The following is a 9,171-nucleotide window of genomic DNA, read 5'->3' on the forward strand; positions in this document are numbered from 1 at the left end:
TAGGTATCTATTGTTTCCAATGAGCCTGAATTTCAGGAATTGATGCATATATCAATGCCACTGAGAAGCCATGTCTTAAGATACTAAGATATCTGTAGTTTTTTTGCAGAAATAATGAGCCAGTAATTTCCTCTAGTGTTAAATTCAGGCCTTCCCCTATTACACCTTGGACTTTGGTTGTTGTTGGTCACAGTGATGCATTTGTCTAATATAGAAGGCAATGCAAATACTTACATTGTGAAGCTTTTTCCCTCAGGATATGATGACCCTAAGTACCTGAAGAATAAAGAAATGGAGGAAAATGCTGAGAAATGGGGAGGGGGAGAGTCTGATCTCACAGGACTGGAGGCTTTGACCACTATCATTGTTCTGGAAGCAAAATGATAAACAATTTTTTTGCAAGGAGTGTCATATCTTCGATACCAGTCCTACAGTAAATTGCATAACACTGGATCCCCATTGCAACAAATGGAGTTTTATATGAACATAGTGTTCTGCATGTGTGCAGTGAATTGCAGGACTGTGAATTGTGGTACAGCTTGAAAAAATATGACTTTGGTGAAAGGCTGTCCAACCGGTGGCCCATGGGCCACATGCAGGTCTTAAGGGATTAATCCAGTGTTCCTAGATGTTCAGTACAGGCACCACTTTCACTCCCCTACTGCTGCCACCAAGGGCTGTGAGCTCCCCTTCCCTCCAGTTTTTGCTTCCTGTCCCTGCTCCTTGGCAGGGAGGGATGGGGGGGAGTGGGCAGCATGGCATTATGTGGCCCACAAGTCCAGGAGCAGTAACAAGCCAAGTTGGCACCCAAAGAAACCCCTGTGGGAGAACAGGGAGGGAGCACATGGGTCTGAGAGCAGGGCCAGTGGTGGAGGGGGGCAAGGGTTCTGAGACCAGGCAGAGAGTGGGGTGTGGGTTTTGAGATGGGGTGGGGGAGTGTGCACAGGGGCACCTGTTCCAAGAACAGGCATATGGGTTCTGAGAGTGGAGCAGGGGTGCAGGGCAGGGGGCACCGCTTCTGAGAACTCGGGGGGAGCGTAGGTCCAAGAGCTGGATGGACAGGGGTTCAGCAGCTTTTTTAACAACTGCATTTAACAAATCAAGAACTTTTCCAGTGTCATCTTTTACTTAAAAAAGAACACTTTTTCCATGCTTTATTAAAAACATTTCTCACTCTTGGTCTCACTTTTTTTTTCCATTTTCTTCTGGCACAGTTTCAAATGATGAAAGTTAAAATGGCACATTGCCTGGTATGTCTAGGTAGTTGTTTTCCAGTGTCAAGTGCTAACAGAAAAGTAGCATACGTCTGTCTTTCCAAATCCTTATTTTGTGACACCTGAACTTTTAACTGTAGTATGAACCATACAAACGGTACTGTACTGCTAGGGGAAACAAATTCCTGCAGATGTAAAAGATGAATTCCCTGGCCTACCATGCAATATGGCATATTTCTCAACAGTCTTTTGCCTTTTTTATATACTTCTAACGAACAACTAGTACAAAGAACAAAGGGAACACTTGTCCATTTACATTAACTATTTACATTTAAGCAAGATGATTTGGGTGGGGGGTTCTGGCCAAAACATTGCTTTTAAGTTGAAAAATACATGGTTAAAAATGTTTTAGTGAGAAAATGAAACTTCAGTGTCAAATATTTTAAAGTTTTGTGCACTTTCCTGATTACATCTAAAAGTAACAATAACCATGTAAAATCATGTTCTAAATTTGTGCTTCCAATAATAAGGGTAAAAAACCAGTGTAGGTGACATCTTGACATTGAAGTCAATGGAATTTTTTACTTACTGGGTACCATCTCTGTCCCTTTTATGTCAAAAGTTTCTGGTGAAGCATAATGTTTGATTCTCGGCCCTTATCTTACTATCATGCATGTATCTAGAGCAGTGGTTCTCAACCTTTTGGCTAGGGATAAAAGTTACATATAAACTGGTTTCAGTGATCAGAAATGGTTTCAACCTTAACAAAACAGAAATTCAGTGCATATAAACCACTTTCAAAATGGCCAAAACCAGTTTAAGATAAACTTGGTTGACTCTAGTATCAGACTTAACTGATTTAGGTCAAACCGGTTTATGAAACTTTTGTCCCAGACCCCTTCCTTGTTTAAGTTAAGTCACAGTCCCCCACCATCCCAAGATGCTTTTCAGCCCTGGGCTGGGCTGGGGGAGTAGGGTTGGCCCCACTCCTCTTCTCCCTAGCCAGAGTACTCTCACTGCTATGGCTGGCTGAGAAAGGGTGCGGGTGGGACAAGTGATGGGGGTGTGTGGCCAGATGCCGGCCCTGGGCCTGAGATGATGGGGAGAGGCAGGGCCAGTGTTGTCATGGACAGAAGCAGAGGGGAGGTGGGCAGGAGAGATGTCCCTGGAGGGATCCCGTCACTGCCCACCTCTGTAATGTAGCAATGGGGAGAATGTGAGGCATTTGGAAACAGGTGCCAGATCCGTGGGCACCTGCTGAGTGGCTTCTCTCATTGGGGCCAGGCCCAGGCCTGGTGTAGAGTGGGTGTCCTTGGGGAAGGGGGAGGCGGTGGTACTCTCCCAACCCCCACTGCCCACTCCACCTGAGCCACTCTCACCCACCTCTGTGGAGCTCTGGCCTCTGCTGGGGAAGTTGCCGGTACTTGCCCACAGAGTTACCGGGTGCTGCAGCTGCCTGATCAAAGCCTCCTCTTTCAAACCACCCAACCAGGGCAGCCTGGCAGCTGGGCCAGCCACTGTGAGCAGCGACAGGGCTTGGCGTGGCTGAGAACAGCAGCAGTGGCAGGCCCCTTGGGAGGAGCCAGCCGGCCCCTGTGGCACCCAAGCCAGCCTGCATCTGGCCCTGTGGTAGCTCTGCCCCTGCCGCAGGGCTGCCCCAGTTGAGCAGTGCACTTAGGCGTAGTGCCCAGAGCAGCTGCACAGGGTCCAGGGGAAGCAGCCAGGACATTGCAAGCATAGAAGAAAGTGGCTGCAGCCAGGCCAGCCCCAGGGAGACCCCAAGCCACTTTCCTGCTTGCAGTGCACTGGCTGCTGCCCCTGGGTCCTGTGCAGCTGCTCTGGATGATACACTCAGGCACACTGCTTGGCTGGAGCAGCCCTACAGCAGTGGGAGAGCTGCTGGGTGGCCAGGTGCAGGCTGGCCTCGGTGTCACAGGGGCTGGCTGGCTCCTGCTGGGGGACCTGCCGCTGGTGCTGCTTCTGGCTCCACTGAGCTCCACCGCTGCTCAAAAAGCCTGGCCCAGCTGCCAGGCCACCCTGGCCAGGTGGTCTGAAAGAGAAGGCTGCAATCAGGCAGCTGCAGTGCCTGGTAACAGGGCGGGTGATTGCCAGCAACTTCCCCAGTGACAGCCACGGCTCCCCAGAGGTGGATGAGAGTGACTCAGGTGGAGTACACAGCAGGGGTTGGGGAAGGGAGATCCCCCCTTGTCTCCTGCTTGGTGTCACTGCCTTCCCCTCCCCTGAAGATACCCGCCCTGAGCCAGGCCTGGGCCCAGGCATGGCCCTGGTGGGAGGAGAAGCTGCTTAGGAGGTTCCCCTGGACTCGGTGCCCACTTCCAAATGTCCATATTCTCCCCCTTGTTATGTCACAAAGATCAGGGAGTCACCACTCCCATGCCAAGCACGCTCAAAGAGACAGTGGCCTGGCATCAAGGAGTCCCCACCTCCTCCCGGTATGTCCAGGGTGCAGGTTGGGCACCTCTCACTCCATCTGGCCCCTTAAAATACACAGGGGAGGGAGCTGAGCGAAAAGGCCCCAGCCCCTGCTCATGGCTGTGGGAAGCCCATGGGAAGGGAAGGCAAAGAGCAGCGGCTGTGCAGCACCAGGCCCTGCTTCACTTTCTGTGTGTATGGGAGAGAGAGCGAGAGAGTGCCTTGGTTTAATACAGCCCCTCAAGCGTGTCGCAGCATAGAGGTGACTGTGCCAGCAGAGAAAAAGGCCCTGGGCCTTTGCTCCTCTTCTTTCTGCAGTAGAATGGGGGCCCAAAATGCTCCATTCTTGAAGGAGCAGCACAGGGGGTTCCTCTCTGGGTCAGGTCATAGAATCAGCACTTGAAGCTTCACGCAGCCCTGCAATCTACACAGGTTAGATTAACCTGCAAAGATTGAATCGATTCAGGCTTAAGCTTTTTGAATGTCTATATTTAGCCCTTTAGACTTAAGGTATGCCCTTGATAGACTCAAGGCACCTCTCAGAAAATTCCAGTTTTCAGTTTTCACTAGTTTTTTTACTACAGAAAAATCATAAAGAAATTCTTCTGTTGCAAAGAACTCAGAAAGATCACAATAGGTCAAAATGTTTTTAATCCCATGGGTTCCTACTTGAAAAGTCTGGGTCTATCCTGTGAATCATGCTTGTGCACTTAACAGTTATAGGATTGTGTGGTATCCCATGACACCCTTGAAAAGTTTTCGAGGCACCCCAGCATGCCACAGTGATCAATGACCCACAGCAATTCTGTGAAGTTCATCTGTTTCCTCATTTTTCTCAGAGGGGAAGGATTTGGGTGGACTGCAGGGAAGCCAAAATGCTTTTAAATCTTGTGGATTCTAAATTGTATGAGGACAGGAACCTGAGGGCCCCTGGAGAGTCACTGTTTCACTAGGCATAGTTGTCCTCCTTCCTTTTGGAGCTGTGTTGCCATTTATTTTTCTCCTGACATTTGTACCTGTGCAAATAAATTTGCATGCATGATATTGGAATTAATGTTGCTTGCAGCAGGCTTAATTCCTCTTAAGATTTCTGCTAAATTCATCTGGTTATATACCAAGGAGTGTGATACCTCCCAGGCTTGGTATTTTGCAAAGCTTCAGTCTTAGCTGCTGGCTCTCCCTGTATCCACTCTCTTTTCTGTAGATGGAATCCAGCTTTGCCAATTTGTGCTCTCAGTTGGCAGTCTTTAATGAAGGCGGCACACAGGGTATACGTGCTTAGGGAAGCATATGTTATCATCTTCATGCTCATAATTTTAATCCCTCTATAGGGAAAAAAAAACTAAGCAGATGAGACAAATCGGTTATACAATAAGATAGATAAGCAGTTCCCAGAAGCAAGTCCAGGCCCACTGTCACAATTCAGACAGGTAGAAGAGGTCATACATTCCTCATGTCCTCTGCATACTCTCAAGCAGGGCAGAGAGAAACTAGTCAGCCAAATGAATGGAAAACAGAATGTAATACTTCTTAATGAGACAAACAACTGAAGTTGTTTTACCAGTTTAACAGTATGGATGCTTTTTGGAACAAGTATACTCCTTTTGTTTGTTTATTAAACAGTTTCAGTTTTGGACATTTTTTTAATGATCAAGCCTGGACATTTGTTTATATAACTAAACATTCACCAGCAAAAGGAAATCCAGTATGTGAAAATACATGTACATGCCACAATGTGCTGACTGGGAACGCTGGAAAAGTAGGTAATGATGATAATGGCACTGGTCTAAACAGGAAGGATTTGGGATGATTTCTAGAAGCACAGGGGTGCTCTTACTGGAGACATTCTTTGGAAAGAATTCACAAATCTCACTGCTGATGGAGCCCAATCAGAGGGAACCTTTGGGTGCTGATAAAAGTCACTCCAAATCACATAGGTTACTTCAACAGGACATAAAGTGACAGGACCTTGGTCTCAGAACCTGTATAATACAAAGCTATCCGGGCCTGATTTTCCATCACACTTAAGGCTACCACTCTATCAGTGGAATGGGGTGTTGTTCTGCATGTTAATGTAATTTCCATTTGTCTTGGACTATCTGGGTGTTGTTAAGAGAACCAGGCATATCCCAGGGGGCTAAACACATTGTAGTATGTTTCATAATGTATATCCTATAAGGACAAAAAGAACGTTATGACCTTGTCAGAGAACCATGCTTTACCACAGGGGCGGGCAATTATTTTGGCTGGAGGGCAGCTGAATGAGTTTTGGTGAGCTGTCAAGGGCTGCAAGGGTAGCCTCGCCCCTTGACAAGCACCCCGCCCGCTAGTCGCCACCTTGGGACCTGAAGTCCCGCCTCCTAACCTCTGACCCTTGCCACTGGAAGTCCCATCCCTTGCCCATGGAAGTACTCCTTTTTGGAAAACGGTTTGCCATCTTAGAAATGGAAAAAACCCCAAATTATATACTAAAAATCAAGCATCCATAATATTTTAATTAATTAAAAATATATTTTTGTCCTAATTTGTATGTTTGCGATGTATATATAGAAGTGATTACATAATAGCTCAAAATGAATGCTTATTCTTATATATTGTGTTGGGTGTGGAGGGGTCTGGGTGGGTACAGGTGGGTAGGTATAGGGTTTGTAGGGGTGTGTGTGTGTGTGTGTGTGTGTGTGTGTGTGGGTATGAGGTTTGTAGAGGGTTGTGGGGTTTGTGGAGGGGAGGGTGGCTGGGTATGTGTGTATGGGTGTATATGTATGGTGAGCTGTGTGTGTGTAGCAGTGTGCAGGGCTCCCCTGAGAGGCACGTGGGTGCACGTGTGGATATGGTACCTGTGGGGTGTGTGATTGTGTCTGTGGGGGGGTGTGGTTTTGGGGTTTGTAGGGAAAGGTTTGAGGGTATGTGGGCTGTGCATGGGAGACCCTTGCACATGACCCCTGAGCTGGTCAGCCCCACAACTGCGCACTGTGCAGCACCTCCCCACCACCGCCAACAATGCACAGCCCCAGCATGCTCCAGGCCTGCTCCACACTGTCCAGCCATGGCACATCCTGCCACCCCTGGGCATGCAGCAGGGCTGGGGTGCTCCTTCTGGCTGCCACTACTGGCCCCAGCCCCATGGTAGCAGCAGGGACCAGCACGCATAGCTCCTAACCTGTGTGCCCCGTGTCAGCTCCGAGCTAGCCTGTCCAGGCTGAGCAGAAGCAGCAGCAGTGGCAGCGCCAGGCAGAAAATGTTCCTCAGCATAGGGAGAAAGAGGCCCTTCCTGCTTGCTGCCGCGGGGCAGTTTTTGGTGCAGCCACCCAGAGCCCGTGCTGTGCTAGCCTGCCATGCGGTGCCATCATCGCTGCCTCTGGGCTGTCCAGCATGGCAGTGGTGACAGTGTGGAGCAGCCACAAGGTAGCTCCAGAGGTGGCAGTGATGGAGCCGCATGGCAGCCCAGTATGGGGCAGGCTCTGGGTGGATGCACCAAAAACTGCCCGCTGGTGGCTAGGGAGAGGGGCCACTTTCTCCCATGCCAAGCAACACTTCCTGCCCAGTGCCGCTGACACCGCCGCTGCTGCTGCTACTCAGCCTGGACAGGCAAGCTCCGAGCCAGCTCTGGGGCCCAGGCTCAGCAGTGGCAGCATGGGAGAAACTGCTGTTCAGCGTGGGGCAAAAATGGACCCTCTCCCTGCCCCTCCACCTTCACAGCACTTCCTGGTGCACACAACGCACCAGGCTGCCCTTTATCTGCTCTGTGCTGCCACCGCTGCCCTGTGGGGCAGCCCAGAGGTGGTAGTGACATGGTGGAGATGCAGGGCAGCCCTGCACAGGCTCTAGGCGGCTGCACGAGGAAGCATTGGCAGCTGGTGACACAGAGGGGCCAGTGGGGCTGGTGGAGGCAGAAAGCCCCGGCTGGAAGTGCTAATGAGGGGGAGGGGCTGCTTTTGCCCTGCGCTGAGCAGCAGTTTGTCCCACACTGCCGCTGCTCAGCCGAAATGGGTGAGCCCGGAGCCAGTGCAGGGCGTGTGGGGTTGGGGTTGGTGCTGCACACCCTGGCCCCCGCCTGTTCTGTGGGGCTGGAGCCAGCAGCAGTGGCAGCATGAAGGAGCTGCCACCACCTGGGCTACCTAGAAAGGCAATCCTGCCATGAAACTGCCCCAGCCCTCCTGTGTGCCCAGGGGGCGGCAGCAGCACCTCGGCCAGGTGGGACTTAGGAACTCGCCATGGGGCCGGATGAAGCCTCTCTGCAGACTGGATCTGGCCTGCAGGCTGTATTTTGTCTACCCCTGCTTTATCATGATTAAACTTTGACTGGGATGTGCCAGTGCTCCTTCTGGGACCAAAGCTAGAGGTCTTGCCTTTCTGCTCAGGGTCAAATCGATCGCCATATTTGGAACCAGGAAGGGATTTTCCCTCATGGTCAGATTAGTATGGACTGGGGGGCGTTGCTTTTGTCTTGAGTGGGTACTGACAACTTTTTGTAGAACATTGACTGCCGGGATTGCCCTGCTTTACCTGCAGCAGGTGATGGTGTTAGGTCTACGTTGTGTCAGGGTTGATGGCAGTCTTACACAGAGTTTAGATTATGGTTGTATGGGATGGTTTGGATAGGGATGATCCTGCCTCAGGCAGGGGTTTGAGCTAGATGACACCTGGACGTCCCTTCCAGCCCTTATTCTGTACAACTCTGGGCACGTCTACGCAAGATGCTGACCGCACAGGAACTGAATAACACTGCACGGGAGCGCAGCACAGCACAGCACAGACAGTGCTAATATGCTACTTTGCAGTGTTATTAGGCTTTTCAGTGACACTACTGTGCAGTAACTCCGGTTTCTACACATTTACCTAGCACTTGCTTATACAAATACTAAATAAATGTGCAGGAACCACTGCACGCTAGCGCCTCGTAGGTCTCACACTGGTGTCCTATTGTGGGTTTTTTCTTTCTTCACTTCCCTTTTTCTCTTTTCTACAGGAAGGGATAAATCACATTAGAACAGTTGAACGCCACGCCATTTGAATCTGGTTACTTGTGTGGTGTGGACAGGACTTCAGAAAACTCAGTGAACTAGCCAAAGATTTCTGCCAAGTTTGCAGAGCATCCCCCTAGACCACCCTGCTGGTAGTGAACCCCTGAGGGCTGGTGCTTTATGACACTGCTTTGGGAGGCTCCTTCGCCACTCCGGAGCCAGCTCTTCTTTCTGTGGTGTTGAGGACAGTGTCGACAGGAGAAAGGCTCTGGAGGAAAGGGGCCTAGAAGGTGAAGCCTATTTGTGGCCTGCTAGCTGAGCAACAACCTGGGGCAGAGGCGGGCTGCCTTCTCCGGGGCTTTCTGTTTCCTCCAGGGTTTCCTCTTCCTCTGCCACGTGTTTGTCAGCACGAGGCTGAGGGGTCACCCCGGGGCTACTAAGGGCCAGGGGGCGGCCCGAGACGAGCCGCCACCCCGGGGCTCAGCCGCAGCCGGGAGACAACGGAGGGGGCCGGGCGCCGTCGCACCGCCGCGGGCGGCAGGGGGCGCTGTGCGGCCTCC

Source organism: Gavialis gangeticus, unplaced genomic scaffold, assembly GCF_001723915.1.
Source record: "Gavialis gangeticus isolate Ggan-Ray unplaced genomic scaffold, GavGan_comp1, whole genome shotgun sequence".
Lineage (NCBI taxonomy): Eukaryota > Metazoa > Chordata > Crocodylia > Gavialidae > Gavialis > Gavialis gangeticus.